We start from the raw sequence: 11,605 nt of genomic DNA on the forward strand, positions 1-11,605 counted from the left end.
TAGAATATTTCTATATTGACTCAGATTTAAAGTAGAAAGTTACCTTATATGGAATCTGCCTAGTTCAGTCTTATGTAGTAAGAGTTGAGGAATCTTGGGATAGAGTGTTCATTCCCTTAAATAATTGCTCTTTCTAACATTTGGAATAGAAATTCCTCAAAACACCAACATTCTTTAAAGGGAAACTTCAGAGGTTATTGGGTGTCATAAATTCCTTAAGTCCAAGTCTTAAATGAATGACCTTAACTGGGGACATGTCATAGAGTTCTGGGAGGTCACGTGTACTTTCTCTGCACTGCACTGATTGACAACCGTGTCTACCATGGCGCTTTCCAAAATTTTTGCTTTTAGTCCCTCTAAATTTGGTGCCCACTTATATTAATATATTTTTAAAGTGAGATGTAAAATTTTTCATCATAAGTTTAGTTTCAAATGATTAAATTATTGGCTTAGTTTACATATGAATGTTTTAAAATAAAATGTTTATAAAATAAAAATCATTATTTTAGATATATCCAGTGGAATCTACAGTCTATGGCAATTTGATGTCACCATGATATATATATCTGAAAAACACACGAAGGAGCTCACAATTAGAAATTTTACATCATTTCTTTTTCTCCTCGAATCAATGTTTCATTCTACTTTCTCCATGTAACTTTATTTCGTTGTTAGGCTTGATGGTCCTTTACTGATCATGCTTTTCTAATTTTCTTTAGTGGAAATATGTAAATGAATTGATTTTTAAATTTCCTGTGATAATAAAGTTTTAATAAATTTCTCTTGGTGGCTGGGTGCTGTTGCTCACACCTGTAATCCCAGCATTTTGGGAGGCTGAGGCAGGAGGATCGCTTGAGGCCAGGAGTTCAAGACCTGCTTGGGGAACATAGCAAGACTCTGTCTCTACAAAAAGTTAAAAAATGAGCCAGGCATGGTAGTACACACCTGTGGTCCCAGCCACTAGGAAGGCTGAGGCAAGAGGATTTCTTGAGTCCAGGGGTTCAGGCTGCAGTGAGCTATGATTCTGCCACTGCACTCCAGCCTGGGCTGGGCAACAGAGTGAGACCATGTCTCTAAAAGAGAAAAAAAATTAAATAAATTTCTCTTGGATTGAATTACCATCACAATTATTATCGTACATGTTGATTAAAATATAGGTATATTACACAATTTGATAGTTATTTAACATAGAAGTATACTTTTCTTAATGTGATAGACAGTGCTTGCTAATGTTTTGCAGATAGTGCAAATAGCTACCCTTGAATATTACTTATTGCTCCTTTCATCATCTTCAGGAAAAAAAGAAAAAAATGACATTATTTTAAAATATAAATAAAAAAACAAATACAAAATAATTAATAAATAAATAAAGTCCCATCATTATCTTCAGGAAAAAATAAAGAAAAGATAACATTTTTAAAAAATATAAGTAAATAAGTGTTGCTTTCTCTCTGCATCCACTTGAGCATCTTTTGTTTTGGTACTTTTTTTTTTTTTTGAGACAGTCTCACTCTGTTGCCTGGGCTAGAGTGCCGTGGTGTCAGCCTAGCTCACAGCAACCTGAAACACCTGGGCTTAAGCAATCCTTCTGCCTCAGCCTCCCGAGTAGCTGGGACTACAGGCATGCACCACCATGCCCAGCTAAATATGTATGTATGTGTGTGTATATATATATATATATATATATATTTTTTTTTTTTTTTTAGCTGTCCAGATAATTTCTTTCTATTTTTTTAGTAGAGCGGGGTCTCACTCTTGCTCAGGGTGGTCTCAAACTCCTGACCTCAAGCGATTCTCCCCCTCGGCATCCCAGAGTGCTAGGATTACAGGCGTGAGCCACCACGCCCGGCCTATGTTTTGGGACTTTTTGATAAAAGCCATTCTCACTGGAGTTAGGTGATAACTCATTGTGGTTATGATTTGCATTTTTCTGACGATTAGAGATGCTGAGCATTTTTTCATATGCTTATTGGCCATTATTCTATCTTCTTTTGAAAAGTTCCTCATCTACAACATTTCCTCTAACCTGAAATATATGAATACTTGCCTAACTGACCTCTGCTGCTAGGACTGTGGCTTGGGGGTGACAGTCCCTGTGTGTGGGGAGGAGTAGCTAACCTCTGGACTATTCCTTTGGAAATCTCTGACGTCATCTCCCTCCAGAGCTGTGATTATCACGTCATCTGCAGCAGGAATGACAGTGATTGTAAGGGGACATGCTAATTCACTAAAAATGTTTTATCCAAAGTATTAATTATTCTACACAAGTACTAGTGGTTGATGAAAATGCCCAAAGAGACTGTCAAAAGTAACCAGAAGAGAAACTTTCCGGCAATTTCCAGAGTGATGGGAAGCAGATATCCTCAGATGCAGTAAATGAGTGCAGAGAATCTAATTCCATTTTCCAGATAGAATTATAGTTCCTTTGAGGGATAAATTTCCTTAAATGTGTAATTCCATAAACTTCCTCACAAATCTTAGATACCCAGGCATTTGTGATATAAATTGAAACACAAAAAATAGTGTGTAAAGAAGCTGCCAAGGAGATGGAAGTAAATAAGGACCGTTTTTTCTCCCATCAATGCCATTTTAGCAAAGAGGAAATGTCAGTTGCACCCAAAACCATTGAGAGGAAAATTAATATAACCACAAACAAGTAGCTCCTGAATTATGCATAAACGAAGCTTTAGGGTGATTAATGGCTACATCAGCCTGAGTGGAACTGTGATTTTGGAGCAGTGTAGGAAGGAAAGGGAAACATCATTGAGAGGACAATTTTATTAAATATTTTAAAAGTGAAAAGAAGGAGAGATTTAGTGTTTATCAAACCCTCTGGTACACATTTGTCTTACCACGTCATCCAGGGAACTTTCTACAGCCTATTCATGAGATGCGATTAGCGTGATATCATCAGTATACTAAAATGTCCAAATGATCAAGATCCCTTCAGATTATTTGTGACATAGAACAAAAACTGTCATTGTCTGTGGAAAGATAGTGAATATGAACTGCTTTCTTACCCAGGTAAATGAAAATTACTTTGGATTGCCTTTCCTGATAGACATTAGAAAGAGCACGTGCTTCACATAAATCGCACTTGCCAGAGTCCGTTGATCTGTTCCTGTAAGGGCAACATGTCTGCACAGCAGCTACACGCAAAACAGCCACGTGGTTAGGTTCAGAGTAGCTGACATCCGCCACCATCCCATCTTGTTTTTACAACAGTCATGCTTGTGATGGGCCCTGTATTCCTTCATCTTCAAGGTTGCAATTCTATTTGAATGAAGTATGACTCTGCTTTACGATATTTTGATTAGTTGAGGAAGTTTCAGGAATAATCACTTGGCCACACTTACCATAATGAATTTTTCTTTATAGGTCATACAACCAATATGTGTGCTGTGCCAGCTGCCAGGTATATTCATCATAATTTTATTGTCATAGGCCAGGAAAATGACAATAGGGTGAGTTTGTGGAACCACTGGATCCAACGTAAGACCTGGGCCATGTATTCTCTGGTCTCCATATGCTCCAGTTTAACATGGGGGCTGTCATTGATTTTTGTCACCCTGTATCAAGGGAGCTCATTATCTATTTCCAACAGCCCTCAATAAATCTGAGTATATCCCTTCCCCCAGTCTATATTACTTGTGTCCATGGCCATAGGTCCCTTTAGGCAAAGAGCAGGTGGATATCTGTTTTCCATATTTACAGAGGCTCTGTTCGTTCCATTCTCAAGGGCACCCAGGTCCCCATTCAAACAATGGGCTCTGTGTGTAAGAACTAGTTCATGTATCAGAATTGTAAGAGAGGTCATGATTTTCTGTTTGGTGGCTGACTTGAGTCTTCTGCACTCCTGGTCTTTATCATCTGTGGTTGTAGAGGAAGAGCAGTATCATTACTGGCTTCCCATCTAATTTCAAACCCAGGAAGAACAAGGCCTGCTTTCCACTTATCCTTGCAACCTCTGGGTTGCAGAGCCAGCCTTGTTTGCCCTTACAGCAATTATGCCCATCTTGCTTCTGACACTGAAACGTTGCCATCTGGCCCATTATATGGCACTGTATCATCCCCACTGGCCGTGGGGAGCCCAGTTTCTTAGTGGCTCTCCTGCCCTCACCCAGGACCTTCAGAGGACAGAGCTTCTCAGCGATGCTGGTGGCTGCCTTGCTAGTGCAATCCGTGTTGCTGCTGTAAGGGAAGTGGCCTCTGGGCCCTCTCCAGGAACACAATCAGCTAGTGGGCTCTCTGGAATCACATAACAAGGCAATTCTTACGTTCTCCTTTGCTGAAATTCTTAACCCTCAGAGTTTACCAAGGAAGTCCCAGCATCTCCACGTGATCTACTGTGGCAACGTCTTGTCAAACCTTCACAGAGCCCTCCCCACAGCAAGTTAGGGCCATTGTCATGTGTCTTCACTGGATGTTAAATCCTGAGTTGCTGCCAAGTGCCCTCATGGCAAGAAACACTTCTGTGCTCAGCCTTCTATTCCACAGAGGGTGAAAACTTACATCCACCTCTGCACCTGTCCCCCCAATTCCTGTCAACACAAGGCAGCTCATTTGGTAAATCAGTTATTTCCCCCCATGGCAGTGACAATATTTCCTCACCATGACTCTGCTAAGGTCTGAACCTAGTTGTTGGTCTAGAGGCCTGAGGCGAGCAGCCACTTCAGGACCTTTGTGTGGCCACAGGGTAATGGGAGACTGCTCTCCTCTGGCAAAAATAAAGGAACTACTTCTATAGGCCTGGAGATTTTTTAAAAACCCCTTAAGGGGAATCTGGGAGTTTAAGGGTCTCAGGAAAATCCCAATATACATTCTCATCCTTGGTATCAGGGTCTTACTCTTTTAGCTGTAGGGTCCTAATTTAGCAGAGAAGGTATGCAAGATCTGTGTATTCAGTATCCTTTTAACACCACTGTCCTTCTAATTAAATCCTGACTCAACTTGTCTTCTCACTACAGGAGTTGAAGGTCTGTTTAATGTTGCCATGGAGGGATTCTGGCCTTCACAGCATGTCCTTAGGTTATGGTTGGCCAAGCACCCAATTCCAAAATCTTTCCAATCACTCTTGCCCCGTACATTTTAAGTACTAGGGCTCATGCATAAACCAGTGCACCCTTTCTGTTCCCCCCTCATCCCAATCCACCACGTCTTTCCAGTGTCACCAGCAGGGCACTTATCACCAGCTATACAGTCCTTGTGATGTTAGCCATTGACCACTTACTATACCAATGGTCTTAGGTTTGATTCCCCCAAAGAAGACTCTCAGAAAAAGACTTAAGTGACATATGTTATTTGGAAGATGGTCCCCAAAAACCAATAATGAGGAAGTGGGGAAATGAGACAAGGAAGGTAGAAAAGACATCTAATGCGGCCTGGCTTGGTGGCTCATGCCTGTAATCCTAGCTCTCTGGAAGGCGGAGGCGGGTGGATTGTTTGAGCTCAGGAGTTCAAGACCAGCCTGAGCAAGAACGAGACCCCGTCTCTACTAAAAAAAAATAGAAAGAAATTAGCTGGACAACTAAAAAAAAAATATATATATATATATATATATATATATATATATAAATTAGCTGGGCATGGTGGCGCATGCCTGTACTCGGGAGGCTGAGGCAGGAGGAGTGCTTGAGCCCAGGAGTTTGAGGTTGCTGTGAGCTAGGCTGACATCACAGCACTCTGGCCAGGACAACAGAGTGAGACTCTGTCTCAAAAAAAAAAAAAAAGAAAAGACATCTAACGTGGCATGAATGAGCAGGTTTCTGCTCACTCCCACTGGGGGAATCTGAGAAATAGTGTGGAGCTGTTGAGTATGAAAGTATGGGAGGCTGCAACGTTTATTTATCCACCAATCTCCAGGTTCCATGGTTTGACTTTTACTCCCACTGCCCTGGTACCCGTCTGTGTTAAGACAAGTAGGCTCAGGTGATACCAAAGAAAGCTTAAGGCAGAGAAGAGATGCCTAGGTGTGGGATATACAAAGATGAAGCACACGGAAGCCTTCTTGCCTTACAGCTGCAGGTGAGTTTGCAGGGCTCAGGGTTTGCAGAGCCTTACAGTTTGCGGGGCCCAGGGAGTGTAGAGGGGGCACCAATGGTGTCTGATACACATCTCAATGCTGTCTACTGAACTAATCAGAGATTCCACCCGCAAAAGGACAATCAACAGAACTATTCCTCTTACCTGGAAGCCTAAGAAACTTGCCTTGTTGCTTATAAATTTGTCCAAAGCACAGAGCAAGTTCAGAGAATTGTATTTCCTCCAAATCCTTACTCATTTCAGGAAAAGACATTTTCTCATTAGAAGATATTTAACAGAGTTCTTTAAGATCATGAGATCATATATGTTAGCCGTGGGCATCCTACACATACAGTTTGAGAGTTGCTGGTTTATTTTCACTAGGAGGATGAAGCCAACCAAATTGACAACCACTGAAACACCTCATTATGGGGAGAAGTTGTGGATTTTTCTAAATTATTTTTATATATGAGAGAAAGAGTATGAGTCCCATTACTGAGAAGAGGAGAGCTCTCAAAGGCTTTTCAAAGCTTTTCAAAGGCTGATATTTTTTTAAAAGACCTTGGAAAATCATAGGTAGTTACAAAGGACAGTTTATTAATAAGTGCCAACTTACAATGGACAGGCAGAATTTTTCACCAGAAAAACAGTGCAATTAACCAGATGGGTAGATGCCATATGGAGGAATGTAGCAGAATTGTGTTTCTCCTTCCACATCATAGAGGCATCTCAGTCATCCAACAGGCTGGCCCAGGATTGTGCACTTAGCATCGCATTGTCTTGAGAGAGAGGGAGACAGAGAAAGAGAGGAAACATGCCTATCCTCTTGAGACATAGGCTCTGAGATGGTACAGTGACATTTTTGCTGCTTTATATTGGCCAAAGAAAGTCACAAAGCCAGACCTGATTCAAGGGGTAGAGAAACAGGCCTCATCTTGACAGGAGCTTCAGAGCTTATTGCTAGGAGCACACTCACAAGCAGGTATAGATAAATATACACATTTTGCAGTCTACTGCAAGCCTAGATTTTTCTCTTTCTCTCCCTAGAGAGAAACTACCTATGAGCATTCAAATTTGTATTGGTTGTTCATAATTAAGCTCTTTCCTAATTTGCATATATTCCCCCAGAACAACAAAAACCTATTCTCTTATAAAACTTTTTAGTAACTGTTATTAGTTATTTGAGAAAGTCTCATCTTTAACTCTATGGGTTTATCATTTATCTGAGAAATGAGAAAAAAGGAGGTAGGTTGGGATTGTACAGCTATACATATTTATATAGTTTTGATATTTTATCACTTTCTATTGAGCAAAATTATTTAGTTCTATAATCCTACTATATGTTTCCTCATGAAAGAGTAGGAAAATATAAAACACAACTAAAGCTCTTCCAATTCATATAGCTAGATCTCTGATTGTTACTTCATCTTCATTTACATTGAATGTGATTCATGTTTATCTTCCCTTTGGAATATTGCTTCAGAGACAAATGAGCATGTTTAGAATATGTCTGAAATTCATGTAACCTCAAGAGAAATAATTTTTTCCTACCTTTGCTGCCGTCATGGAAATATACAATTAAAAACAAAAATCTCCCAACCCAGAAAACCTCTGCACAAGGTAAAAGAGAAAGAAAACAGTTTTAATAAGCATTAAACCATAACATAATATACATTATAGCAATCTGCTAAGAGATTGAGGAGACAGGAAAAAACCCACCCTGTTATATAGCCAAGCAGATACAACCTGTTACATACGTGTTCTCAAGATAAACAATAATTAGTCCTTAATTAGTCCTCAAGTAAGCAGACTTTTGACAGCACCATTTATTACACATGGGTCATCCTAAATTCACCTGTTAATTGGTGTGACCATCTGTGTTAGTTAATTGGTTTATACAAATGAAAAATAATCTCTAATCTTTATGACAGGAGGTAGTTTTGCAACTGGGAGCAAAAGGTGCCCATCGAAGTTAGGCTTGTACCTACCCACAGACACTGGGAGAAAGGGATGCTATTATATTTCATTGAAATGTAAACACCAAGGACAGATAGTGCCCATATGGCCCCAGGTCCTTGAGAAAGACACCCCTGTGTCATAAAGCTGACAAGAAGCTTCTAAAAAGAATTATATACATTTTGAGACAGAGAAAGAAGTTATAATTGCAAATTTCCTAAAGTAAATGCTCTAAGAAAAGGGAAGGGAGAAAAATCTCTTCCCTTATTTCCACAGGGAAAAGTGAGCCTCATTTTAAGTTTGTATTTGCCCTTATGTCAAGCAGGAGCTCTTCTGCGTGAGCCATGGTTGTCAGTAACCATGGCGTTTAGGGTACTTGTAATTCTCATCAGCTTAGAATGTATTCATCCGTTCCATCATTCATCAGATTATAATTAAATCATGTGCACCAGAAACAAGCCTGGACTATGTTGATTCCGAAGTGAATCAGAGAGACAGATTCCTTTCATCAAAGAAATTACATTCCATAGAAGGAAAAATACAATAAACAGATAAATAAATTCACTTACTAATTTATTTATAATCTAATTACAGACCCAGTTGAGGGTAATGAGGGCAAATAAAATAGCATAAAGGGCCAGGCTGGATGGGGAGTGTTATTTTAGGGAAAACTTTATGTGGAGATGATGTTTGAGCTGAGATGTGAAGGAGATGACAGACTACCGAGATGAGGGAGGTCAGCACCACAAGCAAAGCGAAATTGAGAAAAAACTCGAGAGTTTTGGTCTGAGCAAGGGAATGAATGTGTTAATAAATGGCATTTGCCATGAGTGGGAACACAGGGAAAATGTACATTTCTGTCTTAAACACGTAAAGTTGGAGCTGCCTTTTAAACGTAAAAGTACAGATGTTAAGGAGACAGTAAGTTACATAATTTTTTAACTCCCATTAAATATCAGGGAAGGCAAATATGTCAGGGAAATATGGGAGGCATCAGTATATAGACATCATTTAAACCAGGATCCAGACTTCCTTTTCTGGCTATAATGGAGTGATCTGTGGAAAACTCATGCTCCCAGGCAAAACAAATTAAAAAGGAAATAAGATTTTTAAAAATTAATCTGTATGACATCTTCAGAGAGCTGCCTGGGCAATTAGGACTTGAGTAGGAAGAATGACAAAAGGAAGCGAACTAGACTGGTGAGCCGGAATTCTCCGTCTGATTTTTGTCTATGGGCATTTGGCCGTTAATAGCATGAAGGAGCCTGAAAATTCAGGCACCAAGAGGTCTGGGCAGAATTGCTGCTAAGAGACCAAGAAGTGAACAAAACAAAGTGACAATATTGGAATGTGTGATGGCAAGGAAGTCAGGACTTGGGTGCCCAATATTCCAGGGAAAGGAGGTAGAAGCATGAGACCCTAACATCTGATTTGGTTTTCCTTGCCCTCGAGGCATATGCCAAATTCTTCAACTGTATTGAGAAGGGGAACAAGAATCTGGGCAGAAAGCCCCGAAAATATGCCACAGTCTCTCAGGGCTAAAGAGAAAAGCATTGAATTTCAAGGCCCAACAAAGTAGGGCCTTGGTAAACACACTACAGTTTGGGTTAGGACACCTCAAGGTGCCCACCTGAAGCAACATCAAGTGATCCAGAAGTAGATCTTAAAAGTAGGATAGTCTTAAAACCTTGCAAATCTTCCTCCTGTCATCTCCGTGCCCTATCTGATTAAGATCATCTTCCCTCAGTCTTGATAAAGAAGTGAATAAATTTATTACTTAAATAGATCGATAGAACATAATGGAGAGTCCAGAAACAGACAAACATATATACAATCAACTGATTTTCAACAAAGAGGTCAATGAAATGTAATAAAGAATGGACTTTCACCATGTGGTGCTGTGTCAGTGGATATCCATATAGAAAAATTAATTCATAATGAAACATGAATTTATGTAATCATGATTATATATGAAATGTCAAAAGAATAAAGATTCAAGCAAAAAGTGACTTTGTTGTCAGGCCACAGTTGCTAAAAAAGAAAAGAAAGGGAAAAAAAGTGACTTTGTGGTAGACAACTATAGGTGAAGAAGGAAAAGCACAATCTATTAAAGAAAAAATTCATGGGTTGGACTTCATTAAAGTAAGAACTTCTGTTTATCAAAAGTCACCACGGGGCCGGGCGCAGGCTCACTGGGAGGCCAAGGTGGGAGGATCGTCTGAGGTCAGGAGTTCAAAACCAGCCTGAACAAGAGCGAGACCCCGTCTCTACTAAAAATAAAAAGAAATTAGCTGGACAACTAAAAATATATAGAAGAAATTAGCTGGGCATGGTGGCGCATGCCTGTAGTCCCAGCTACTCGGGAGGCTGAGGCAGAAGGATCACTTGAGCCCAGGAGTTTGAGGTTGCTGTGAGCTAGGGCTGACACCACGGCACTCTAGCCTGGGCAATAGAGCGAGACTCTGTCTCAAAAAAAAAAAAAGAAAAGTCACCACGGACGGGCACAGGGAAATGGCGGGGGAGAGGGAGGGATGGAACTGTTCTGTATTTTGGTTATTGGGTGATTACATAACTGTAGGGTTAAATAGGTTAATTCACAATATTCCAAGTTTTATGGTTGATTCTCATTTTATAATATTACTGTTTTGTTTACTAATAGCCTTTATTTTATTTTTTCTTCTTTTCTTCCCTTGTCATATTTTTAAAATTTTATTTCTCACCCTTCTATATTTTTGGATTAACTCCATTCCTCTATAATAGTCTGTTCCAGGCTTTCTCTATTCCTGTGTCCTTCCACATCACTCCCTCTCTGCCTTATTTCCTTTTCATTCACATATGTCTCAACTCACCTTCTTTACTCACTTCTCCCCTCTAGATGCTTCTTTGTCTTCACTTTTTTGTTTCCTTACCATGTCAATTTGCACTTTTCCCCTCTCTTACTACCATGTACACACACAAATGTATAGTGCAGCTATATATATATGTATATATATATATCTCACTGTTCCCCGTTTCCCTCTATTATTTCACTTAATAGTTTTTTTTATTGAGACATAATTCACAGGCCATAAAATCCACTCTTTTAAAGTATACAGTCGAGACCAGCCTGGGTAATATAGTGAGACCCCCATCTCTGCAAAAAATAATAAAACATTAGCTCACTGTGGTAGTGCTCACCAGTAGTCCCAGCTACTCGGGAGGCTGAGGCAGGAGGATTGCTTGCGCCCAGGAGTTGGAGGTTGCAGAGAGCTATGATCACACCACTGTGTTCCAGCCTGGGTGACAGAGCAAGACCCTGTCTCTAAAAAAATAAAATTAAAATTAAGTGTGTGATCTAGTGGTTTATACTACATTCACAAGGTTATGTAACCATCACCACTCTCTAAATCCAGAACGTTTTGTTACTTCAAAAAGAAACTCTATACCCAGGAGCCATGGCTTTTGATTGGGTCAGTCCGATTTATGCAGATAGAGGGAACGCTCCCTCCAATACTTTTTTGATCTCCAAGGACCCATAATTAAAAATACTCTTTATACCAAAGAATCATATTTTGGCATGAAGTTTCCTGAGCTCCTTCAGTCATATGGTAGTTGCATATTTTGTTTTATAAGAAATCGCCAAACTTTT

The sequence above is a fragment of the Eulemur rufifrons genome, chromosome 7 (genome assembly GCF_041146395.1).
Source record: "Eulemur rufifrons isolate Redbay chromosome 7, OSU_ERuf_1, whole genome shotgun sequence".
Lineage (NCBI taxonomy): Eukaryota > Metazoa > Chordata > Mammalia > Primates > Lemuridae > Eulemur > Eulemur rufifrons.